Below are 13,042 nucleotides of genomic sequence, written 5' to 3' on the forward strand. Positions count from 1 at the left end.
GGTGCATGCCTGTAATCCCAGTTACTTAGGAGGCTGAGGCAGGAGAATCTCTTCAACCCAGGAGATGGAGGTTGCGGTGAGGCGAGATCGCGCCATTGCACTCTAGCCTGGGCAACAAGAGTGAAATTCTGTCTCAAAAAAAAAAAAATTAGCAAAAAAATAAGCCATATTGATTAGGAAGTGTGGAGTGACAGATACCTTGTTTTTTTCATTTTTATTTAGTTTTTTCTAGAGCTACAGATTTTATACTTTGGCCTAGGAAGACTCCTAAAATATAAAGGAAAAAGTAATACAGATTTTAAAGTTGTGCCATTGTAATGTCAGAAAACTAAATAACATTCAAATTTTGAACATGTAATGCTACTATTAGTAAAAATAAGTGTAATTAATGTAAAGTTGTGTAAAGATTACTAAACTTGTATACTTGAAATGATTGAATAGTTCATAGAAGTCATTTGTTTCTCTTTTATTTAAAATGTAGCAAGTTTCTAATTTTAAATACATACATATTAAGAGATGCATTTACATTTTTTTATTTTTAGTTATTATGGATACATAATAGTTGTACATATTTATGGGGTACATGTAGTATTTTGATAGAAGCATACAATGTGTGATGATCAAATCAGGGTAATTCAGAGATCCGTCACTTCAAACATTTATCATTTATTTGTGTTAGGAACATTTTAATTTCATTCTTATAGTTATTCTGAATTATATAATAAATTATAGTCACCCTATTGTGCTGTTGGACACTAGAATTTATTCTATCTAACTGTGTTTTTGTACCTGTTAACCTTTCCCTCTTTGTCCCTCCCTCCCTGCTCCCCTTCCCAGCCTCTTAACCATCATTGAGAGAGATGCCTATGTAAATCTTAAGATTTTCAAAAGGAGCACACACATTTGGTAAAGCACTCTAACTGTAATGCACGGTACACACAATGCGCATTTTCTCTTTCCTTGCTGTAACCTCTGGTCTCTCAGGTCCCTGCAGAGCAGTATCCTTCCAGATACATATAAACACACATGCCACCCTTTAAAAACACAAACGGTAGCTTATTTTACACACTGTTCTATGCTTTGCTTTTTTTTGTGTAATATATCTTGAAGGTATATGATCAGTAAGTACTGTAGCTCTGCCTCCTTCTTTTTAATATAACATTCCATTCTGTGGATGCACCATAATTTATTTAGTCTAGCTTATGTTGATTGCTCTGCTCTGGGTTGTCAAAGCCTCCTGAGTACAGTAGAGGCACACACAATACGTGGATTTGGGTGTGTATGTGCGTGTGTGGATTAGGGGAGTAACACTGGCTTAGATGGCAAAGATTGGCAGCTGAGGGACTGTTTGCTCCCTTTTATTCCTGACCCTACAACCAGCTGCTTGTCCCTTGGCACTCTGGCATCAGATGTGGTGTGAGGATATTCCACCTGTTCTTTGAGCTGGTCCAGTGTTGCTGGAGAGCTCTGCTTGCTGCCTTGGTCTGCAGTGGCAGCTGTGCTTTCCTACAAGCCCAACTTCATATATTCTGTGGTTTTGGGTTTTGAATGTTTCCTAATTTAATCAAAGATGGGCATTTCTGTTTCCATTTTGTGTTATTTTTAGTTATCCATGGAAAGATAGAAACAGAACTATCTTTAATATTAAAATTACAAGTTTCCAGGAATCAGTTCTGAAATTATTTTGCAACTTTGAAGTGTCTTAAATTTTAAAAATTGGTCTTGGCCAGATGCGGTGGCTCACGCCTGTAATCCCAGCACTTCGGAGGCCAAGGCAGGCAGATCACAGGGTCAGGAGATCGAGACCATCCTGGTGAACACTGTGAAACCCCGTCTCTACTAAAAAAATACAAAAAAACTAGCTGGACGTGGTTGTGGGCGCCTGTAGTCCCAGCTACTCAGGAGGCTGAGGCAGAAGAATGGCATGAATCCGGGGGGCGGAGCTTGCACTGAGCCGAGATCGAGCCACTGCACTCCAGCCTGGGCAACAGAGCGAGACTGTGTCTCAAAAAAAAAAAAAAAAAAAATTGGTCTTATCTGCTTATATTTTCTTATAGACTACCATTCATCATAATCTTTCTGTTTTTTTACTTAATTGTAAACTGGTAGCTATTTCAAATATTTCTGAGCAATTGAGTTATACAAATTAACATACAAGATAGAGGTTTCCATTGCATACTTCCCAGCAAAAAAACAGTTTTTTTTTTTTCTGTGAGGAGATTGAAAGAAGAGGTTGGTTTTCTGTACCTATTTAATATATTTCATTGATTATCACTTTCTTCCCATTCTTTGGATGTCAGAGACCTGTTATTTGGCTTAAAAATACATTACAGAAAACTTGATTTCTTTAAATTAGGATTTCTTAGGTAAGGGCCAGGTTAGACCCAGCCTTTTCTGAGTTACTTCTCATGCATTAGAATTCTTAAAATGGATGTTTATATCCTAGTGGCCTTGTCTTATGGTTGCCTTTTAGAGCAAGTCAGAGGGTGGTGGTTTCTCTGTCTGGGTGATGCCTGTGTAGTCATTTGATTTAGTCTGGAGTGGGACTTTTCTGTCGAGGGCCAGATAGTGAATATTTTCGGCTTTGTGGACCATATCTTCTGCAGCTACTTAGCTCTGCAGTTGTAGTGCACAGGCGGCCATAGACAATATGTAAATGAATTAATGTGGCTATGTTCCAATAAAACTTTAGTTACAAACACAGGTGATGGGCTGGATTTGGCCCATGGGCCAGTTGCCAACCCCTAGTGTAGGTGGTCTGTTTTGGTAGTTTCTTCGAGAAATAATGTGTTGTGCTTGTAGGTACTGATGCTTATAGATGCCAGCTTTGGGTTTGAAATGGAAATGTTTGAGTTTCTAAACATCTGTCAAGCACATGGCTTTCCTAAAATTCTGGGAGTTCTCACCCACCTCGACTCCTTCAAGCATAACAAGCAACTGAAGAAGACAAAGAAGCGATTAAAACACAGGTTCTGGACAGAAGTTTACCAGGTAGGAAGAGAAATAATTGTTAGACACTAACAGTATAATCCTTTAAAAACAGACTAAAGAGGCCAGGCACGGTGGCTCACGCCTGTCATCCCAGCACTTTGGGAGGCAGAGTCAGGTGGATCACTTGAGGCCAGGAGTTTCGAGCTCAGGGCAATATGGCCAAACCCTGTCTCTACTCAAAAGGCAAAAATTAGTCGGGTGTGGTGGCATGCACCTGTAATCCCAGCTACTAGGGAAGCTGAGATGTGAGAATTGCTCAAAGCTGGGAGGCAGAGGGTGGAGTGAGCTGAGAGTGCACCACTGCACTCCAGCCTGGGTGACAGAGTGAGACTCCATCTCAAACAAACAAACAAACAAACAAAAAGACTGAAGAGACATTACTAAATGTCTCTCTAGGAATTGCCTCCTGAATTCCCTTTGTGTATGTGTTCCCAGTCTCTGGAAGGTTTCCCTCAAGAGAGTGGTTATTCTGGGCCTCTTGGTGTATCTCATTTGTCTCCGTACCTGCTGCACCAGGCAATGTCTGGGTGTTTTGAGTCGGGACTTAATAGAGTACATCAGAAGTTTCTCCCAGTTACAGGACCAGGCACTGCCCCTTCCTTTCCATACTGCTGTGGTCCATCGGCCACAGAACCGTTTCTGTGCTCAGAGGCCTCACCTCCCTCTCCTCACCATACTTAGACGGATGCCCCGGCTTGGTTGCAGAGCAGTCTGCCTCTGTGTGGTTCTAATAAGTCCTGAAAGAATCCAGCAAGGCTCTGGAAGCCTCAGGACAGTGGCTTTGCTGGAAGTCTCCCTTCTTAGGATTGCTTCTTGTTTAGAGCTTTTATTTTGTTGCAGTATTGACGAGAATTTAATTGAAATTTAATTTTTAATTTTCCTTTAATGTTTAGGTAGCCAAACTGTTCTACCTTTCTGGAATGGTGCATGGAGAATATCAAAACCAAGAAATCCACAATCTGGGCCACTTTATTACAGTTATGAAGTTTAGGCCTCTCATGGCAAACTTTTCACCCTTATATCCTGGCAGACAGGTAAAAAGTGATTGTAAACTTTTTCTTCCTGGGCCATATATTTCAAAGCTAAAAAGGCTAGAAAAAGAACAGTGATAGGATTTATTTTGTGCCTATTTGAATAGTGGGGGTAGAAGTGTAGTTGATGGAAAATGTCTACTTATATCATTGCTCAAAGATGTTGTGCCTTTGGGAGTAAATTAATTATGAGATGTTTAGGAAAATGGGAGGACTTGGAAGCATTTAAGGCTACAGGATGTGGCCCCATCCTACGTTCAGCCTCAGTTTTCAGTGATGCTGCCTTCGTGCCCGGGTGCTGGAGTCCTTCGTGCGTGCCTTCAGTTTCCTTCCTTTGTGCTCTTCTTTGTGCTGTGATTTTCTCAGCCTGGAATACCCTTTTTCCACCTGCCAGAATCCAAGCCACAGTACAAATCCCAGAGCACAGGCTCACCCTCTTCCAGAAACGGATTTTCTGAATGTGCTCTTCAATCTTCCCTGACCCCAAGTGGACGTCATCTCCCATCTGGTGTCTTATGGAATGAATGTCACTTTCAGCCTAGAGACACAGTTGTGTGCCTGCCCCTTTTCCTCTGCTGGATGGTGAACGGTGCTTCCTTATTTCTGCATTTTCTAGTTCCTAAGTGATGTGCTTAGTGGACAAGAGTGTGATGAGTCATTGACACATGAAAGGAGGTATAGGAACTTTGGCATTCATTTCTGCTGTATGATTGAGTTTATTTTTCTAGGATGGAAGATTTGACAAACCCAGAGGATATCCAAACAAACATCAAATGTGACTGGCAGGTGTCACTTTATGGTTATTTAAGAGGAGCACACTTGAAAAATAAAAGCCAAATTCACATGCCAGGTATTCTCTTGTTGTAGAACATACGAGAATTGCACATAGGATTCTTGGGATGGCTTCATTTCTCAGGAAAAATGAAAAATGACCAAACAAGGGAAGATGGCCTTGCTGGAGGTTTTAAACGTAAGCCAGCTATGTGTAGGCCTGCAAAGGTGTTACCGAATCCCTCTTCTCTGACCTCTTGTAGCTAGAGGGCCACTGTTCCAGTGTGGCACAATGCCCTTCTTTAGGGTCATGGGTTAAGCCCTTGGACTGTGGATCGTTTTTAACCCCCCAGTCAACAGTAGATACTTACTGGCTTCTTGTCAGTTGAAGCTGGCTTTTTGGGTCCTGTCTTCCAGGGGTAGAACATTTTGCCGTGAGTGACATCAGTTTCCTCCCAGACCCTCGTGTTCTTCCTGAATAACAAAAGAAGTGCTGTTTAGATAAGAAGGAGCAGCTGGTTTATGCGCCTGTTTCTGGAGTTGAGGGTGTGCTGTATGACAAAGACGCTGTCTGTGTTGACCTTGGTGGCAGCCACAGTTTTCAGGCATCAGTGAGGCAGGAGTCTTTGCTCTGAACTCTCATTATTCTTTCCGAATCTATTTTTTAATCAAAAAAAGTAATGTACTCAGCTTTTATTTATTGAAGATTTTTCTCTTGTACTTATAATAAAGGCCCAAATGCATATTGTCAATATGTAGAATAAAAAGAATACCATTTTTTCATTGTACCAAGCAGAAGAGTCCTGTCCTCCATGCCTCCTTGATCCGGGGCCCCAGCGCGGGCACTGCTGCCAGTGTGGCACCTGCATGGCTTATTTCTGTTTCTACAAAATCAGTGTGCTTTCCAGCTCTCATTTGTCTTTTTCTTTTTCTCAATCACAGTGGTCTCCTCATTATTTTAAAGTGGATTTCCAATATTTATTTCTTAGTTCTGTAGTTGAATTTTATTGGGTTAAAAGCAGGGTTATTTAAAAATGTTAGAAAAGCTAGCACTGTTGTAGCACTGGAACTGAGGTTTTTCTAGCTAGGTGTTTAGGTTATCAGGTTATATACTCACTGAGCTTTGGACAAGTTTAATGGAGATGGGGATCCATTTCAAGCTTTGTTATAAGGATTTTCTTCTCTGGTGTTTGTGGCATTAAGAAAGGTTCTCAGGAAATGTGTCTAAGATAATTTTGAGAAACTGAGTGAAACCAGTGTCTCTCCAGGATCTTTGTGCTTTCCTCACGTGCCCTTTCTTGGTGGCCTTGATAGGACAAGGTGGGGCTCACCCATGAGCTGGTCCAGAGTCTCATCTCCACCTACTCCACCATTGATGCCAAGATGGCTTCAAGTCGAGTGATGCTGCTTTCCAATTCCAAACCACTTGGGTCAGAGGCTATAGATAATTGAGGGTAAGTCTGCTTTTTTTCTATTTTTAATAAAAAGATATATTACAGAAGATCATATCACCCATAATTCTGCCATCATAACACATTTTGGTGGGATTCATTCTATGTCGTTTTGTTTTCTTTGTGTGTGCATGTGTCTCTGAGGGCTCTTCACTTACCTGACATTACAAGGGAGTCTTATCTTGAAAAAAATACAGGATGCATTTTTCAACAGACTTCAAATATTCCTCAAATACCACGCCATCTTCCATAGGTTGCTTTTTTGGTTTTTCAGAGACCTGAGGCCACTTGGCTTTCTTTTGATGGCCGAAACACTAGAGCAGAGTCAGGGAGTTTGTGGCTGTCCAGAAGCCACATGCCTTGTCTCTGAAAGTTTTATTTAGATTATGTTGTATTATCTCCCATGGGTAGGTTTCCACTGATGTGTGGCTTATGTGAATTATTTTTCAGTCTGTGTTGGGAATTTGTATACCTTTATGCTTAGTGGATGTTTGCAAAACATTGATTTTGTTGTATTGATTTATGACTCCCAGTAAAATTTATCTGAAAATCTTGAGATAATGTAGTATATAATTTGTTACAATGTGCATAAACTACCTACCACAGTGCCTGACATAATGAGTGTTATTAGCTGTTTTCATTTTTGCATATCCTTCTAGACATCCTTGTCTATAAGAATACTCTCTTCTAATATAGCTACAGGTAAAATATGTAATTTTATTTCTATATTCTGAGGATTTTTTTTCTATACAGTCTTTATGTAATCATGATTTTATTGTTACCAGTGTTTTTTTGTTATTGTGGTTTCTTTGTTTTTGTTTTTGTTTTTGTTTTTGTTTTTGTTTTGAGATAAGGTCTCACTTTGTCTCCCAGGCTGGAGTGCAGTGGCGTGATCTTGGCTCACTGCAGCCTTGAACTCCCAGGCTCAAGTGATCCTCCTGCTTCAGCCCCGCAAGTAGCTAGGACTACAGGAGTGCACCAACACTCCCGGCTAATTTTTTTTGTTCTGTTCTAGGGACGAGTTCTCACTATGTTGCCTAGGCTGGTCTCGAACTCCTGGGCTCAAGCAATCCTCCTGACTTGGCCTCCCAAAATCCTGGGATTACATATGTGAGCCACTATGCCTGGCCTGTTATTCCTGTATTCTAAGTTATCCATCCCTTATGGTATGATTTTTAGTTTTTTCTAATTTATGTTTTCATACTTTTATCTATTGTGCTACGTTAAAAAGCTTCATATAGTTTTCTTTCATCCAGTGATTTTAGCCCCCTGATAATCTTCTCTATCAGTTATGGCACTGGTGACTCAAAATGGATGTTATTCCTCTGTCATTCCTTCTAAGTTTGTTACCTGGCATTTTTAACAAAGAGCTTTCTCTTCTCCCCTTTGTTTCAGCATCACGGCTGACTAATGCACTTGCGTTTTATTCCATGGGTTATTTTCCATCACTGTCATTGTTCTTTCTGATGCCTATGCTGTCCCAGATTCAGCTGCGGGAGCCTTCAGCCTGTCTCCTGTGTCCCTTCAACTGTCTCTGTTAGTCTTTGAGCATTTCTTACTTTCTGACAGAACCAGAGGATCCAGGCTCATTTTGTCCTCTTCCTGCCTTGGGCCTGGACTCAGCCATTTCTCTTAAGGATCATGTGTTTTTAGCTTAGAAATTAATCAGCTTTCCAGAAGATCTATAAAACCCTAACTTCCCTTTTGAGCAATTTTTTTCTAAAATTAGATTTTTTTTTTTAAGGGTTATTCCTTTATTCTCTCTATAAGTTCTTTTGAAGTGTGGTGTTAGGGAACCATGCCTGAGTTTCCTTATTAACTCTTCCAGTGTTTATCAGATCATTTTTTCCCTACGCTATGTCATCTTAAACATCTTAAGCAATTCATTGACATTTTCTGTTTCTTTGTATTTTCATTGACTATCCTGCCACTTCTAGATTAGCTGATTAATGTACAAATTTAATTATTTTGCATGTCCTTGGTGATATAGGCTGTTGATGCCAAAGGAGGAAAAACAAATAGACTTGAAAAGTGGTCGAATGCGTCAGAAAGCCATTTTTGGAGATGATTCTGTGCGAACGTCTTCTCTCCTTTCTTGATCTCTTAATTTTTTTTTCTTATCCAAATATATACCAGCTGATTTTGTCTTTCTAGAAGATCCAAGATCTTTGGTTTAGAGATATATTCTCTTAATGTTAACTGGTATTAGAATACTGTATTTTCTGTATTTTATTTCAATGCATTTTAAAAATAGAAATGATTGCATTTTCTTTTAACTTGTGAAGTAGAGCATGGCATACAAATTTTGTATTCTCATTATTTCAAAAAATTTCCTTCTTAGTGTACAAGTTGTATTCAGCACATAAAGTCCATCCAGCTTTGTTGTAGATGCAGTGTGATTATTACATGTTGATAAGGTGTGAATTGGAGATGGGATCCAAAAGTACTGTACTTATTGTAATTTTTAAGCTAATTGTAGATTTGGTGGTGAATATTTTACTACTGCAAAATGAAAATGGCATTTCATCAGAAGTTGTTTTATGGTCTTTCAGGCATTTTATTTTATATCTTTGATGCTTTTTGCCCATGAAGTATCTCTTTTGTGTGTTTGTGTGTATGTGGACTGATTTGCTGTAAATTTCACAGTGCTCATTGTCAGGGATCATCAGAATCAGGCCTAGGCAGAGAGCTGAGCAGTACTCTCAGTATGTCTCTGTGTCCTGGTTGCCACATATCTCTGTTGTTTATTTATAAATTGGAGAACTCTGATGTGTAACAAAGGTTGGATAGATCAGAGACAATTGGAAGATGAATCCTCTACTCTCTTGTCACCTCTTCTTTTTCTATTCACACATGTCAGATGGAGACATGCGTGTTGTAAATTATTTTGTCAGAATGAAAGCCTGGCAGATTAAGTGATTTCTTCTCTTTTTGCTGTACTTGATATCGATCTCTTGTTCATTTCTTGATAATATGTTTGGTTATTTTTGTTTTCATTGCTTTTGGTGTCAGAGATGGCTTTGGATTCCCTGTTCTGTGTGCTCCTGTCTGGCTCCTGAACCCAGCTGGAGAGGTGTGTCAATCCCAACTGGTGAAGTACTGAGAGGAAGCTACACAAAAGGCAGCAAGGTGTTAATAAGTGTACCTCTGACATTTTAACCACCTCTGACTTTTCCATGGAATGGACAAGTAGTAGTCTCTGTCAGAGCAATGTTTTAAAGGAAAAAAAGAAACTTGAGGTCGTAAACTGTTTGTTAATTTATGCTGTTATTTTGTGTTTACTCAACTGATTTATATTGACTTGTAAATTAGTAATTTATGAACTACTATTCATCAATTCATTGCCTACATGTCAGCAAACAAGTTTTCTTCTTAATAAAGAATCCGGTGGCTGGGCACAATGGTTCACACCTGTAATCTCAGCATGTTGGGAGGGCAAGGCAGGAGGATTCCTTGAGGCCGAGAGTTCAAGACCCGCCTGGGCAACATAGCAAGATTTCATCTCTACAAAAAAATGAAAACATTGGCTGGGCATGGTGGCTCATTCCTATAGTTCAGGCTACTCAGGAGCCTGAGGTATGAGGATCACTTGAACCCAGGAGTTTGAGGCTGCAGTGAGCTATGATCCTAACACTGCTCTCCAGCCTGGGTGACACACCAAGAGACCATCTCTTCAAAAAAGGAATCTAGGGGCATCAGTGTGTGCACACAGCATGGCTTGTGAATGCGGAAGTGCCTGTGTGCATAGTTGTGCTCAAGAATGTGTTGATGATTATATCTTCTCAGCATGAAAAAAGTTGTTTTTTTTTTTGAGATGGAGTCTTGCTCTGTTACCAGACTGGAGTGCAGTAGCGCTATCTCTGCTCACTGCAACCTCTGCCTCCCGGGTTCAAGTGATTCTCCTGCCTCAGCCTCCTGAGTAGCTGGGACTACAGGCACACGTCACCACTCCTGGCTAATTTTTTGTATTTTAGTAGAGACGGGGTTTCACCATGTGGGCCAGGATGCTCTTGATCCCCTGACCTCGTGATCGGCCCACCTAGGCTTCCCAAAATGCTGGGATTACAGGTATGAGCCACCGTGCCTGGCCTGAAGTTCACGTTTATAAAGATCTCTCTACATCTTAGATTTGATTCTTCCTTTAAATATTTTTCTCATTGACATTTGAAAGCACCTGACCTTATATAAAATGAAGAATTTTCATAACTCCATAAAAGGAGAATTATGACATCATCTACTATTTCTTTCTCTTGTCTCATAAATCTAAACCATCAACCTGCTTATTTTTGTATACTGTCACACTATGTATTCCCTGCATTGAATGCCTTTCTATTGACATTGTCTGTAAAAATTGTGGGAAGTTTTCTGCACCCTAAATTTTCTGTTATGGGGATTAGATATCCAGTATCCATGTTTTTCCAAGTCTTACGTCAGAAAGGGTAAATACAGCCCTCACAGCAGCCTGTTGTTTGTCCCGCAATTGTGTTTCCATCACATTACACAAAGCCTCTTTGTCTTTGTGGTTGTACCCTGCTAATAAGTTTTTTTTAAATTATGTAATGTGTGTATATACAAATACCTATATGTATGTGTGTACACATACAGCTGATATCTACTGAGATTATGTATGCATGAACTATAGAATTAACTTGTAATTTTAAGAAAATAAATTATTTTGTAAAGATAAATCTCATGTTTAAGAAGGGGAATTACAATTGAATCATTTAGGGATGCCTCAGCCTAAACATAATATGGAAAAAGCCATAACCAAAAGTCATTTTAGAGTACTGCTAGGTTACTCAACCTATCATCACATTTAATTAAAATGTCAGTTTGAACCATGGCCAGTCGATTTTTGTTAATATGTTATTTAAATCAACTTGTGAAGTCTTCATTTTAGATATAGAATTTGTGTTAATGAACTGCAAAATAACATTCTATTGCTTGGAAGATGTGTTAAAGCCTAAATATTTATGACTTTGTAAAAGAAGAAAACCAGCTGGTGATCAGTTGGCATTAGTATATAAGGATGTACTCATATTTGATAATAGCCATTTTTTTCTAACAAGAGTAAGGGAGTTGGGAATGGGAGGCAGAGACAGGGACACAGATATATAAAAAATTGTAGACAAAACTGTATTGCGTTCTGAGTATGGTTCTGTGATCCATGGTTCAGTTTGAGAGGTTCCTGTGTCCCTTATGAGAAGGGACAGGAAAGCCAGGAGGACAGGAGTATGTTTGGGCCTGTGCCTGTGCTTCCACCGCAGAAGTCAGCAGCTCTACCTTTCTCTTTTCTCCTCTTTATCTAATAATTGTTTCCTCTTCAAATTTGGGAAATGAGCTTAATCAAAGATTTGTTGTGTTGTTTATTTGTTTGTTTTTGAAATGTGGCCTCAGTGTGTTTGCCCAGGCTGACCTTAAACTCCTGGGCTCAAGTGATCCTCCCTCTCAGCGTCCTGTGTAGCTGGGACTACAGGCATGTGCCACCACACCCAGCTAAGTTAATGCTAATGTGTAGTATATCTGATTCAGTTTTGAAGGGCAGGATATATATAGATAGTTATGTTGTGTGTGTGGTGGGGGGGTTAGTGTTTGTGTGTGTGTGTGTGTATATATATATATATATATATATTTATATATTACGTCCATTGCTGCTACAACAAACTACCAGTATGTCAGGGCATAAAATAAATTTATTACACTCCTGTATATCAGAGTGTGATGTGGATCTCACTGGGCTAAAATCTAGGTGGTGGAAAGGCTACCTTCATCTCTAGAGGCTCTAGGGGATCTTTTTTCTCACCTTTTCCACATTCTGGAGTCTGCCTGCAATTTTTGGCTTTGGGCTCTTCTCCACTCTCACCATTAGCAACCTTGCATCCCATGGGCCCTTCTTCTATGGCCACATGTCTCTGTGGCTCTTTCCTTCCCCCTTCTCTTCCACTGTTAAGGACTCATGTGCTTACTTAGTCCTGAATGGAGACACCGTCATCATCCACATGAGCCCACTGTCCTAATCCATACAGGCTGCTACAAGGAAATACATTAGACCAGGTAGCTTATAAATAACAGAACTTTGTTTCTCACAGTCCTGAAGGCTGAGAAGTGCAAGATCAAGGTGCCGGCAGTCTTGGTGTCTGGTGAAGGCCTGCTTTCTCATAGAGGCTTCTTTCTTGCTGTGTCTTCACATGGTGAGAGGAACAAACAAGCTCCCTTGTGCCTTTAATAAGGTGCTAATCCCAGTCATGAGGGCAGAGTCTCCCGTAAGGCTTAACCTCCTAATACCATCACCTTGAGGGTTAGGATTTTAACATATGAACATTGATGGAACACAACGTTCATTCCATAGCACCAGGGTAGTCTCCTCATGTCAAGGTCTTTACCTGAATCACATGCATGATGTAACGCTTTCATGTAAGGTTCTAGGAATCTGTGGACATCTTTGGGGGGCCATTATTTTGCTGATCACATATTACATATATTTTAACATTCTAGACTAGTATGAAAACAATGCCACTTCCATTGCTTTATATACATATATATATATACATTGTCTAATGCTATAATTAAAAAAAGTTGTAGACACAAATATACCCGTTTAAAAAAAAATTTTTTTTTGCTATTTTACTTCACACTGCCAACTCCTTTTTCCTGAAACTGCTTCAACTCTGGAATTCTTTTTTGCTATTAGTTTTATTTTATTGAAATATTCATGAATGAGCATACACTTGTATATGGATTTAAAATTCACAGTAATGTTCTCATGAATTCATCTGTGAATAACATTTTATAGACAAA

At 39.6% G+C, this 13,042-nt stretch overlaps 1 protein-coding gene across 1 annotated transcript in view; it reads left to right on the forward strand.

The window, feature by feature from the left end:
* Positions 1 to 13,042, forward strand: part of LOC101143406 (arf-GAP with GTPase, ANK repeat and PH domain-containing protein 5) — a 58,908-nt gene that overhangs the window by 5,744 nt on the left and 40,122 nt on the right. Inside the window, 1 exon segment of the mRNA XM_063710104.1 lies at positions 6,108 to 6,247. The gene's annotated coding sequence lies outside the window, so the exon portion shown is untranslated.

This window comes from Gorilla gorilla, chromosome 8, assembly GCF_029281585.2.
Source record: "Gorilla gorilla gorilla isolate KB3781 chromosome 8, NHGRI_mGorGor1-v2.1_pri, whole genome shotgun sequence".
In the NCBI taxonomy this organism is placed as follows: domain Eukaryota; kingdom Metazoa; phylum Chordata; class Mammalia; order Primates; family Hominidae; genus Gorilla; species Gorilla gorilla.